Genomic DNA, 14049 nt, shown 5'->3' on the forward strand with positions numbered 1-14049 from the left:
TGGGTTCACTATATTTATTCACATATTTGATTAATAGACATGCTGTTAACAAAGAACAGTACTTCTATTTCCATCTGTAGGTTTTCCAAGTACTAGCGTATCTCTCATTGTATTTATAACAGCACATAGCTATAAGGACTGTGTTTTAAACTTTGGAAAACATGTTTTATCTAAAAAAGATGTTATAATTTTTTGTTTTACATATTCATCAATTGAACAAATCCATTGGTATTTAAATTCATTTAGTTTTTAAAATTCCCTCAAATTTTTCAAGATGGCGGCTCTTGAGACCGGAAATGCCCAGTTTTGATGATCGGTTATTAAACTAACAGGTTGTAAGGAAAGAAAATATTACTAAAATTTGTTTCATTTAAATGCAGAATTCTTTAGATAATATTAAGTAAATAATATTGTTTTTTAACTAAAATAAATTTTAAAGAATTATCCCGGTATTAATCGTTGCTGTATCGTGATTGGCCAAAATTTCAAACTTTGTCTTTCGTGAATTCTGATTGGACAATAGCCAATCCGCCATCAAATTTTGAAATGGGCATAGAAGACAGGAGTTGTTGTGAAGATTTTCCTGATTTTTTCAAGAAATATGCAGAACCACAGCGTGTTGTATGTAGTAATGAAACTGCAAGCATTGGTTTTATAAAGATAGACATCCCTAAGACCTGGATGATATGGCTTTAGTTGTGGATGACCATTTCCATTCAGGGTAAGTCTGATATACAAACAAGTCATTTTGAATAATTCATTTGTGTTTGCTTATCTCAATTTTTATATTATTGCTTTGCACTTTGACATGAATTCCATTTGGAATACTTCTAGAATTCTAATAAGAAGTGCATGATTTTATCATCTATATCAAAGTCTATGCAGCCATGTATATCTAGTGATGTACATTCTATATATAATCAAATTATGGCCGACTCTTTTAAAAAGAGTATCATTGTATTGCAGAAAAAATCCCAACCAAGTCCAGCTAGCAGACTAGTGTACACTAGATTGAAGATACATCATTAATACAAGATGAAAAAAGTAAGTGTATGTATTTATCAAGTAGAAATAAGATTTACAGATTATAACCATATATTATGTATATCTTTTAGTTAATGAATTATTGTAAATCTTAGAATATAATGGCAACTGCTGTATCAATGTTGACTTTTTTTAGGGGGGGGGGGGGGGGTACCAGGTCAACAGAGAATTGAAAAGTTTTACTGATATTTAATAATAATTTTTGCTACGTAAATTGAAAGTTGTCAAACAGTATCATGTTTTAAATTGTATTGCCTTCTTTTAGATTGATGGAGGAAGAGGATAATACTATGAAAGATCAGATGCAAGAGCAACCGTTTCCATAGAAATACATGCAGCCATGTAAACAGAAACCAGTTTTCACCTGCCAGGTGCTGGTTACATATATATTCAACATGGGTATGCTATATAATTTTCTGTTTTAAGTATAAGGTAGTTGTCAAGGATTTTAAAAGTTACAATGAAAGTACATGTAGTAAGAAATTGCCATAATGAAACATTCTTTTTTATACATTTTAGGAACAGATTCAAGAAACAGATCCAGTTGTTTGCTGATAAATTACTGCACATCATTGGTATCATCTAGAACCAGGACTGTTTTAAAAATCATACTAGTATGTTTGGAACAAAATCATGCTAGTATATGTTAGGAATTTAACCTAAAACATGCTTAATGAAGGTTTTGGTCAAATTTTGGTTTACAAAATAATGTTTTCAAACTTTCTATTCAAATTGAGCAAGAACATTAGACACACATGTAATCCCAAAATGCTTTTATATTAGATTATTGCTTTATTTCAAAAACTTACATATAGGTTCTGTAATGATTTGTGATAATTATGTAAACAATAAAATGCTTTCTTTGGTGATATATGCGGGATATGAATGTAGCGATATTGCAGAAAAAATACATTACCCGCATTAGCGAGTTATGTAATTTTTTCTGCAATCATTGCTCCCTTCATTACCTGCATGAATCGTCAAAGAAACCATTATATTGTTTATATTTACATCTTTCTTTTAACAAATTAATAAATTGTTTGTAAAAAGTAAGTTAAATTTACTATATTATTCTTAATGTGCATCAGTATGTTAGCTAAAAGAAACAGCCAAATTGTCTTCAATATGAATGTGAGTCTGATATCATCCTGATTATTTCAGTGATTTTTCTAAGGTCATTGTAGGTTTCGACCAATCGTAAACAAGGCGTTAACTATAAGTTTCCATAAGAAATGGAGGAAAGCATACTCATTAAATGTAAATATATTGACTTGTGTTCTTTTGCTCACATGAACAGATATGATTTTAAATTCCTATTCAAGAGCAAAAACAATTTGATGAAAAGTTCTTTATGTCAACATTAGGGACTTTTTTTCATCAGTATTACACCTGTACATGTACCTGGGTTTTTTTTTTATCTGATGTTTATGATACAGATGGATAATTTTTGCCTACATCTGTAATTTTTCTGTGTAACTTTTCTGTACCTAAATGATAACTTTGTTGTACCTACATCTATAACTTTTCTGTACCTAAACAATAACTTTTCTGTAACTATATGTATAACTTTTCTGTACCTACGTCTATAACTTTTCAGTACCGAAATGATAACTTTTCTGTAACTATACATATAACTTTTCTGTACCTAAATGACAACTTTTATGTAACTGTATGTATAACTTTTCTGTACCTACATCCATAACGTTTGATAACTTTTTTATACCTATTTTATTTTTATGAAGAAATAAATTGTCAATAGTTACACTCTAGTTATGAATTTTTTGTACTTAAGCAAAAAGTTACAATATAGGTATAACTTTTTGATGCTAATTTGGAACCATAATTGATCAGATGGTTCCAAATTGTGCTAACTTAGTTACGTTTTTTGGTAACTTTTTTAAGGGCTCATAGGTATAACTTTTTAGTGCTTTTTTTTTGGTATGGGCGACTCTTGTTTATTCATTGAATTTGAACCTGATACTGAGGATGAAGCTGTAGATATATTAAAGAGTGTTGTATATTTGAAACATTTGCAAAAACTCTTTATTAACTTTACTTTTTAAAAAAAAAGTAATGGTAATGGTAATGCATTATTTTACTCATGTAATGGTAATGTAATGCATTACTTGAAGAAAATCAAGAAATGGTAATGGTAATTTAATGTCCAAATTCATAAAGTAATGGTAATGTAATGCATTAATGCATTACTTTACAATGTAATTCGCCCCAAGCCTGATGCCGACTATTCATGATATTTTGTTAAGTGACTGCAGTTCAACAAGTGCGTTGTTTGTGCTGCTGAAATAAACACGATTTCCAGTGTCAGTCAGAACAAGAACAGCGTGCTAAATTAATGAAACTTCTTAAAAATTGTAAACAAGTCACAGAGTACATCGGCTTCTGGGTAGGAGGATAAAATATGAGAAGTCTTAAAAGTACTAGACAAAACATATTCTGACGAATGTTACTTAAGAAATAAAGTACGAGTTTTTGTGAATGTTGCAGAATAACCTCCGAGGTCGAGAAATGTTGTTTTGAAATATAAAAGCCGAGGCGGTAGCCGAGGCTTTTATATTTCAAACAACATTTCGAGACCAAGGATGTTATCTGTAACATTAACAAAAACAAGAACTTTATTTCTATTCTACTAACAGCCCAGTATTTCTACAGATTCTCCTATAGAGAGACGATCTAGATCATGTTGACGGCTATTCCGTGTAACCCCAACGGTTTTGTTAGTACTGTTTACATGTGTATCGATCAAAGGAATCACATGCAGACGACATACTTTTTCTTAGGATTTTAATACTCTTTACTTATTTATAAAATATCTTTGAATCACATTCCTAATAGCGAGCGCAGCTCGCCGGCGCGCAGCGCCGGTGCAAAGCGAGCTCTACCGGCAAGGCGTGTGTGAATAGAAAATTCGGACAATTTGAACATTTATTTAACGGATTTTTTTTTGGCGTCAGTAAATCAGACCAGTAATGCCTTGTTTTAATCGTCCCAGTAGTTCCCTGTAATTATGGTTTCCCATTTCACACTCTCACGAGAGTAGTGAAAGACCAGTACTATGTACATGCATTGTAAATAACACAACGCCAATTTCCATTATAACGGAGTTATCGTCCTTTCGAGTGACGTCACAATGGATTTCTTGTACATTGATCCGACAGAATTTTTCGGCGTCAGTAAAGTTCGACCCACAATGCAATTCCTCAATGTCGGCCGATCTCACTAGACTGGATACCATCTCGCGAGAATCAAAGTAAATCTTTTAAGAAACAGACAAGTTGCTGTCCTTTAAAAATGGACTGCAATACGTGGACCATTTGCATGTGTTTCCAACGAAAACGGGAAAGCCTTAAAATTATCACAGATTCCACCAACTCCAGCCCCCATGCTTTTAACCACTAAATTTGTACGTTGTATTACGTACATGTATATGTATAGTTGACGTCTAATCTCAGAATTTAAAGGGTTCATACTTCTAAAATAATTATGATCTATATTAATGAAGATTGCATGTAAAGTATCAGGCATTCGGCGAATTTTAGTATTTGCGCACACATTACGCTTCGCACTACTTTGTTAACTATGCAGTGACAGCGTTGTGTAAATCATCTTCATATTTTGATGCATTTTTCTTGAGATTTAAACTTTTATACAGTAACATAATTGTTCAATCATCGATTTTATACAGTCACATAATTATTCAATCATACTTAAATAATTTTAATCGGGAAGTACTCTAGCCTCGCCTTCTATAAAAGTAAAGTTAAGCTACATGTGTATTCGGAAAGCAAAACATTGCAAATTATGCTATTTGATGCATGTTGTAGTTTCGATATAACATTACCTTATTTTATAATACTGACAGTTTATATCACATGCCGATCATTTTTTTTTTTAGAAGGAATACTTTGTTTCTGTAATGTTTACCGACAACTTTACAATTTCAGCTCCTTTGAACTTGCATGTGCATATGGCATGGAATCCCGATCCCGATTCAGATAAACCTGTGCTAGCCTGGTTCCCTGAGCTAACCATTACGCACAGGAACCAGGCTAACTCATGCGCAGGCTGAATTTTCCCCATAGCATCCGGTTTAACCTCGCTTATATATTTTCTGCGTGGACCTCAGGGTCCACGCAATAAATTGTGTAATTTCCAGAACATCATGCTTTCATGTAAACAACACAATATTTTTCTTTTAGTTTTTTCTAGTGTGTTTTCAAAGAGACAGACTACACGTGAACTTTGACGTCACAATAAGGGGAAACTACTCTAAGTAGTTATTGTAAATCTGCTGAAATATAAATACCAAAATCTTCTCAAAATCTTGCAGAGCTAACGAATCGGGACATTTCTTCAGAGATAGGAAACAGCTGTAACTTACTTTCATTTGGATGAATGCTCACATTTATTTTATTCATAATATTTACGGTAATTTCCAGGAACGTTTTTTTTAAATGGGGCGTGGCAACATCATTCAAAAAATCTTCAGTGCAAGCAAAAAAAAAAAAAATCTCAAAATCAGGAAATTTCTAATCGGGGTGAGGAAATAAACTGCAATGTACATTATGTTAAAATCTATATTATTCAACAACGTTTTATCTGAGATAAATTCTATACTGGCGTGCAAGCAGTATATAAACATCAGATCTTTGATCCGCTCTGACAAATTCTGATGGCGCTACACTTTGTTCAGCGACTATCAGAATTTTGGAGCGTTACAAAGATCTGATTTTAATCAGATTGGTATATAAATAAATAAAAAATCTTATGAATTATAAATAATGAAAAATTACTGGAAAATAGGTATGTTTATTTCATTTTGCACTCAAATGCATTTACTTTACGTCACTACTTTTATTTTTATTGATTTATCATAATTCATAATTCATTTTTTGATCACCTGCTGCGCTCGCCCCAACGGTCGCACCGTAAAACATATTATTTTAAGGGCAATTTAAAACGATAATTACTACTACACGTTATATTTTTTTTGTAAAAACACGCAGTGAAAATATGCTAAGGAAGTCCTTGGAACAGCAGCGTTGATCTCTTAAAAATAAAGATCTGAGGCAATACACATTGTTTTGACTGAAACTAACACCTGACATTGACATGGTTTTTGCGGTTTTAAGTTGTACTTTCATGATCAGTGCAAGACAAATAGGTATTTCTGATCTGATAATTTACTGATGACGTTCGTGGTATATTGGAGAATAATGTCCGCGGCATCTCTTTGATCTCGGCAATAACTGTAGTAGAATACGAAATATGTAGACACACAGGATTGCTTTAGAAATCATCTGTGGCATGAGTTCCATCTCTTTATACATGACATTTTGTGTTCCAGAAGTAGATCCACCATCACACCCACTGTACAGAAATTCCTGGAGTGGATCCACGCATCCACTCTGTAAATTCCTGGATCCACCACGCCTTCTTCCTCTAGGTTTGAAATGTTCATATTATTCATGATGTCGTATTTAACCACCCCCCCCCCACCCCCACTTCCCCCGCAAACACATAAAAAAAATAAGTTTTCTTTGAGCATATACCGGTAAGTAGCTAAAATATAGATGAGATTAAATGAATAAGAAAACTAAGTTGATGATAAATACATTTAAAAGTAAACATTCCAATAGCTTTTTTTTTTTAATGATTCATTTTCTGAGGCGAAACCGTGGGACCATGGGGTCGAAACTATAGGATGCCGAAACGACAAGCATCACTGTGACGTAAATCGAACAGACGATAGATCAGAGGCAGCAAAATGAAGGATATTTTTACCCATTTAGATCGATAATGGTTCCCCGTGTAAGAAATGAAAGTACAGGTTTGTTCAAATGCTATTTATATTGTACAATGTGGTCTACCTGTGGAATTAATTATGCCAGCGAACACGGAACGGAAAGTCTCGAATTTTCTCCAAACCAACTTTGTACAAATGAATTTGAATGTTTTTTTGTTTTACTTTTGTCTGTAAGAATTCTGTCATAATATATTATATTTTACTTAATAAACAAGCAATGAGAAAGAGAGAGGTAGAGGGAGAGAGAGAGGTAGAGAGAGAGAGAGAGAGAGAGAGAGAGAGAGCAAATTTAGAGAGACGTACGTTATATTATCTAGCTGAAGAAGTAAATAGTTTGAGTTATCTCCCTTTTTACTCCGAGTCATGCATATGAAATCGCAGTCAACATGTAGATGAATAACTCATAACAGTCAACATTTGTACAGATGACTAATGTTACCAGTAAGTTTTTATTTGTGTTTTACATAGATTCAGTGGATGAGAGGAAGAAAAAGACAAACATGGTCATCGGGCTACATAATTTCTGTTACCTTTAGGCCAGTGTTCTGGTATCAAATCATTCTTAAAGTAAATTAATGTGCACTGGTGTCAGATAAAATTTTTGTTAGGGGCCCCTAAAATTTAAAAACTTAGGGGAGTTGTTTTATGTCAACAAACACCATGTACCGGTACATGTAGATCTCAGTGATTTCAGAGTAACCAATCATCAGACAGAACCACTCTGCCCTGGACCCACTGGTGACCTTGGGTGCATGACCCCCAAAACCCTTGATACAAAATTAGCCCAACAGATGTTTAAAAGATAAATAAATGAAAAAAAGGATTCTTCTTTTGAAAATTTTTTTCACTGGCCAATGTTATTTTAGATTTCATTAGTCTAAAATATTAGTACAATTCATTCTTTAAGTTGACAGACTAAACATTTATGAAAATACATGAATCAATGTCGGCTTTCATTACTTATGTCAGTTTGAAAAAAAAGAAAAGAAAATAATTACTTAATTTCAATTAAAGCGTAAAGTAATATGTGAATTTATTATTGCATGTAAACTGATGGACTGTATTGCCCAAAGTTGAATTTCTGAATAAATAAATTATAAATATTTCCATTAAAGCATTTACGTATAACATTATACCACTATGTTCATGTTATATTTAGGTTGAACTTGAGGACACCATCAATTTACATGTTTATGAATGGAAATTAATATGATGTTGTGACTGAAATATTTATTTAGAATATACCAGTTTGTAATATATGGTGGTCTCTTTACAGGTTCCTGGTGTAATGGGATGCAGTAAACTAACTGACTAAAGAAAGAATATATGTGGTATAGTATTCATGTATTGTTACTATTATAATGTAGCTAAACTCTGTATTTTTAGGTCACCTGAGTCATTCAGGAGACTCATTACTATCACAAGTTCGTTGTCGTGTTTCATTTATAGACATTATAGTTAACATCTTTTAAATGGGAATGAGGGCAGTAGTCATTGTGTTAGTCCTGGGGTAAGAACTGTTGCCTGAGAGCATCAATTTCTTACCAAGGAACTGACACTATAACTGGGGACTTTCAAATAACAAGGGTAGGGGGGGGGGGTAGCCAATCATATGTCATAAACTGTTGCCCGAGAGCATAGGTCGAGGACATCAATTTCTTACCAAGGAACTGACACTATAACTATTGCCCTCATTCCAATCATTTTGAATGATGACTGGTTTGTTAAACAAGGAAAAACATCCTTGTGGTAATGTCAGGGCTGTGATATTGTCTAATTATCTGCCCCTGGGGACTTTTAAATAATCAGGGTAAGAGGGATAGCCAATATATAGATAGAGAGAAGGGGGAGATATAGATATAGAGAAGAGGAGATATAGATAGAGAAGAAGGGGAGATATAGATAGAGAGAAGGGGAGATATAGATAGAGAGAAGGGGAGATATAGATAGAGAGAAGGGGGAGATATAGATAGTGAGAAGGGGGAGATATAGATAAAGAGAAGGGGGAGATATAGATAGAGAGAAGGGGGCATATATAGAGAGAGAAAAGGGGAGATATAGATAGAGAGAAGGGGAGATATAGCTAGAGAGAAGGGGGATATAGATAGAGAGAAGGGGGAGATATAGATAGAGAGAAGGGGGAGATATAGATAAAGAGAAGGGGAGATATAGATAGAGAGAAGGGGAGATATAGATAGAGAGAAGGGGAGATATAGATAGAGAGAAGGGGGAGATATAGATAGAGAGAAGGGGAGATATAGATATAGAGAAGGGGAGATATAGATAGAAAGAAGGGGGAGATATAGATAGAGAGAAGGGGGAGATATAGATAGAAAGAAGGGGGAGATATAGATAGAGAGAAGGGGGAGATATAGATAGAAAGAAGGGGGAGATATAGATAGAGAGAAGGGGGAGATATAGATAGAAAGAAGGGGGAGATATAGATAGAGAGAAGGGGGATATATAGATAGAGAGAAGGGGAGATATAGATAGAGAGAAGAGGAGATATAGATAGAGAGAAGGGGGAGATATAGATAGAGAGAAGGGGAGATATAGATAGAGACGCACAGAGGTATAGACACAGAGGGAGATATAAATAGAAAGAAGGGGCAGATGGAGAGAAAAAAGAAACAGAGAGATACACGCACATAGGTATACACACATAGAGAAGTACATCGATAAACAGAAAGGAATATATATAGGTAGTACACTGAACACAAATAATTAAACACGGTTTTGGCAGCTAAATTTGGAAGAAAAAATATACGATTTATTATGGATATCTTTTCATAATTTATTTACACGTTACAGTTTGCATTTATTGCTCGTATAACTGATCTAGACAACAAATATCCATCCAATGGTTTTGTTCTACAATGGATAACTTACTTTCTGTCTAATGGACAAATTTGTAATTGTAATGAAGGCTAATAAAAAACCCCACAATATTAGGTATTGTTTTTAGGCTATCACGTATAATCTTATTATCAATAAAACAATTAAACTATCTTTAGTTTATAATTAAGTGCATATAAATGTATATAAAACAACAGAGAAAAGTTGTAGATAAGAGTAATATAGCCAAGCATATGTCAAAATTAGAAATGGTATAAAACGAGCAACGTTTTGATAATTTTATCAATATATGACATTGATGCATATCATACATCATCGATACGAAAAGTTAAACTGACAAAAAAAAAGAAAAAAAAAAGAAAACTAAAACGGTTCAAAGATTTGAAATGAGGGCGCATGACTTTATTTTTACATAAAAACTGAACCTCTTTAGTTACATTTGACCTCACAGTGGCGTATACGTTGGAATATGTGCAGCATGTACCGTAGAGAGGACAATGACTGGTGTTAAACATAGATCAAGGACGATTGTTGATGTAGCATGTATTTGTGTTAAAAGTCGACGCTGTCCCTTTAACAGAATAGATATAACCGTGTGTTGCAAGGAATATTATATCATCACTGCTGCGATGCCCTTTTTAAAAAAGTTTCTGTTTTTAGTTTTTTTTAACATGATAGTATGATACTTACCTAGACTGTATGTAAGATGTCATTCTGTGTAACCCAGTGATGAAATCTGAAGGTGTGTAGCCGTGGTATTAGTATCAGTATCCTTTAATCAAAATTTAATTTACAAAATTTGAGTCTATGTTTGTTCATATTCATGTCTTTTAATTTGTTTTGATATCTAAATTTATGTTTTCAATTCATAATGTATACCTTTCTGTCAAGTAAAAGGAGAGCGCCCTGACTGGGTGTTGCTCCATCTAACATTGAGATGCATCAGATTACGGTCGATATGACGTAACTTATTATGTTTACCTTCGACAACCCCCACTATTTTGAGACAAGATCAGGTACCATGACACATGTGTTAGTCATTGATATAATGCCTTTTATGATGAAAACTGTAACCTTGTAAAGGCCCATTCTTTTTAGACGATAGTACCAATTACACTTAGACACCCGTTGCACTTTTCATTACACTAAACAAAAAAAGACCGAAAAAAATCAGTTGAGTTATTCCTTTAACTTACACTTTCTTTGGAAACCCACACTTTCAAAACAAGTTCCCGGAAAAAAAATTAACACACGTTAAACTTTCGAAACTGCTAAAGAACAAAAGAAAAAAGAAAATTTTGGAAACATTAATTTAAAAGTTAATGGCAAATTTGAACATAAGTTTATTTTTTCTCAACCAAGAATTTGATTTTCTCTCATAAATTCATTCTCAATAAACATATGCCCCCTGTGTATATAACTTGCTAAAAACAATGAATAAAACATGAGTTGTCAAATGTTTCAACTTTGTGTAGATAACAGATTGCATTATGTGAGGACTTAAGAGAACCAGATAAGGACAGAGACATATAGAGATATGAAAGTTCATTAGATTATTTTGATACAAAGGTCTCTCAATTAATATTTGAGGCGGTCAGAATTATCGAAACCTAACGGCAATAGTCGCATGGATATAAAACAAAACTACACAAGCAGACATGGTGTCAACAGAAGCGTCATGTTTTGAAGCTCTATTTCTTTAAAAAAAAATAAAACAGAGAGAGAGAGAGATAGAAAGAGAGAAAGAGAAAGAAGAGGGAGGAAAGAGAAAGGAGGGGAGATGCTCGTCAACTTACGTTTAATAGATGTTAGTACATGCGCTACTAGGAATATACATAATAACAATCGTAATACATGTAAGATCTGCTATATAGAGAGGGATAGAAAGAAGTACATTAGTTTAGTTTGACACAATACGTCTAGAAATTCGATGCACTCACTGCCATAGCATGATAGAGGGTTCAGCCCCCCCCCCCCCCCCCCACCTTTTCTCGCAGGAAAGATTATTGTTCCTAATTTGTTTTTCTTTCGGAAGTATAGGTATACTTTTTCTAATTACTAAAATGTTGTGTAAAAATCAGTGGACTATATTCGATAAAGATAAAGGCAGAGAGAGAGAGAGAGAGAGAGAGAGAGAGAGAGAGAGAGAGAGAGAGAGAGAGAGAGAGAGAGAGAGAGGGGGGGTAAAATACAAGTACACAAACAGACAGAAAAGAAACATCGAAACACAGAGAGGGATAGAAAGTACATTAGTTTATTTTGACCTAATATGACTAGAGCATTCAATACAAGTTTTTTTTATTAAGCATTGTGAATGCAAAAACAACACCGTATTACACCTGTTTCAAAACAGATACCTGGGTCAGAAATTGAAGCGAGAGTCAGACACCGATTTGAACAATACAAGTGTGTTAACCAGAGCATGTGGATGTATCAGTAACAGTTTCAAGCAGTAGATTTTGAATATTCCATTTCTTTACTCCAAGTTTTTATTCCCAAATGCTTTATATTGGTACTGGCGTTTAAGATGTTAAAAAAGCCAAATTTATTTTGACTGCTATTAGATCTGTAGAGATATTTATTAAAATCATAATAAAGCCTATGTTTGTTACAATTATTCACAATAAGTATACTTCAGTATATTGTACACAAACACGTGTTTACTTATTTTGATTATAGGGACTGTATAGAAGCTCTGATCTGTTGGAGTACAGAATGATTACATCACAATGACACCATTGTCATTAAACTGGATCAATTAAACCTTTTTTTTCTTTTATCATTTTAAATGTGTCTCAGTCATTATTTGCTATAATCATGATGGTGTTGTGTTATGTAAAGCCCCCCCCCCCCCCCTTCCCTCTACTGAGGGCTCTTGATAACGGAACTTAAGAGATATACTTTATTTGACACGGACAAAAGACATACTTTAAAAGAAGCAAACATAATTAAAAACATACAGACGGGAAAAAAAAAATAATGGAGTCATATAAAAGAATATAAAAATACTACTAACCATGCGACGAGACACATATATGATTTCAATGGAGATGGTTTTAAACATCAGTTTTAAAGATAAGTTTGAATTGTAATTCGAAAAAAAATATCTAAAATAAGTTTGGCAAAGCCATTTTTATGTTGTTTGAATGGTAATTCAACAAAGTTTTACTTCAAACCGAGCACACATACGCACGATACATTCAACTGTGTTTTAAATACGATCCTTTGGAAATAAGTTAAAAATAAAACATTTTACAATAACTGCATTCACAGTTGTCAACCATTGAGCTTGAGGAAACCAATAAACGAAGGTCGTGTCCCCAAGTACCTACGCTTGCTTGTACTATAAACAGTTTTTCCTGTGGTTGATTTCAACCAGTTTGTAATTTATGTCACTTTCTGAAAAGGGGGGGGGGGAGGTATTTAATGACAGAAACACGAGAAACATTCAAGAATATAATTGTTTACCTGATTATAAAACATTCTAAAAATTCATGTCAACATTGAAAAAAAAAAATAAAAGTATTGCATTAAAAACAAAGTATTTTAAATCGTTGAATATACATTTAGAGCTCTAAGCGAACAAAATATGTGTGTCTAATCTACAAATCAGATGAAAAATGTGGTCATAAAAACAGTTTATCTTTATAAATGTGTCACACGTTATGGAGATGCAAATTTGTAAATCCAATGATTGCAAGGGGTCTGTTATTTTGATTATGAGTGTACAACTATACACATTTATAACAAATTATAGATGTGTTGGAAAAATGATACGGGTTTAACGATTCTTACAAACTTATATACTCAAACGCAAAACTTTATGTATATATTTTTTATAGTAACGGTTATTTTGTCGTTTTTTTATACAAGAACAACAACTACAGTAAACATTGCTTTGTTAAAGACAATTTGATTCTGCTATTTCATTGTTTCATTGTTTGGTTTTGTTTTTTAATTCAAACTATTTCCACCTTTACCAACACCTATCAGCTTACAGTCTGTTGGCTGCCTTTAAAATTATCCTCATCATCGCATGTAAACATGTATCGTATAACACCAATACCTGGTGTATCTAGGACAGGCAGCCTGATGTTTCAATATTTATAAAAAGTTAATGGGTGACTGAAAACTTGGGCGGGATTTTGTTAAAAAAAGAATGTCAAAAATGTGCAGTTTTTTTTTTATAACGTAGAAGATGAAATAAATGGAGAGAGAGAGAGAGAGAGAGAGAGAGAGAGAGGTAAAATAGAAGTATACAAGAAACATCGAAACACAGAGAGGGATAGAAAGAAGTACATTAGTTTATTTTGACCTAATATGTC

At 33.3% G+C, this 14049-nt stretch overlaps 1 protein-coding gene and 1 pseudogene across 1 annotated transcript in view; both read left to right on the plus strand.

Moving 5' to 3' along the window:
* LOC128172016 (uncharacterized) overlaps positions 1 to 14049 on the plus strand; it is a 184325-nt gene that overhangs the window by 129153 nt on the left and 41123 nt on the right. The gene's annotated exons all lie outside the window — the stretch shown is intronic.
* LOC128172015 (uncharacterized) overlaps positions 6741 to 14049 on the plus strand; it is a 65776-nt pseudogene continuing 58467 nt past the window's right edge.

The sequence above is a fragment of the Crassostrea angulata genome, chromosome 2, assembly GCF_025612915.1.
Source record: "Crassostrea angulata isolate pt1a10 chromosome 2, ASM2561291v2, whole genome shotgun sequence".
Taxonomy (NCBI): domain Eukaryota; kingdom Metazoa; phylum Mollusca; class Bivalvia; order Ostreida; family Ostreidae; genus Magallana; species Magallana angulata.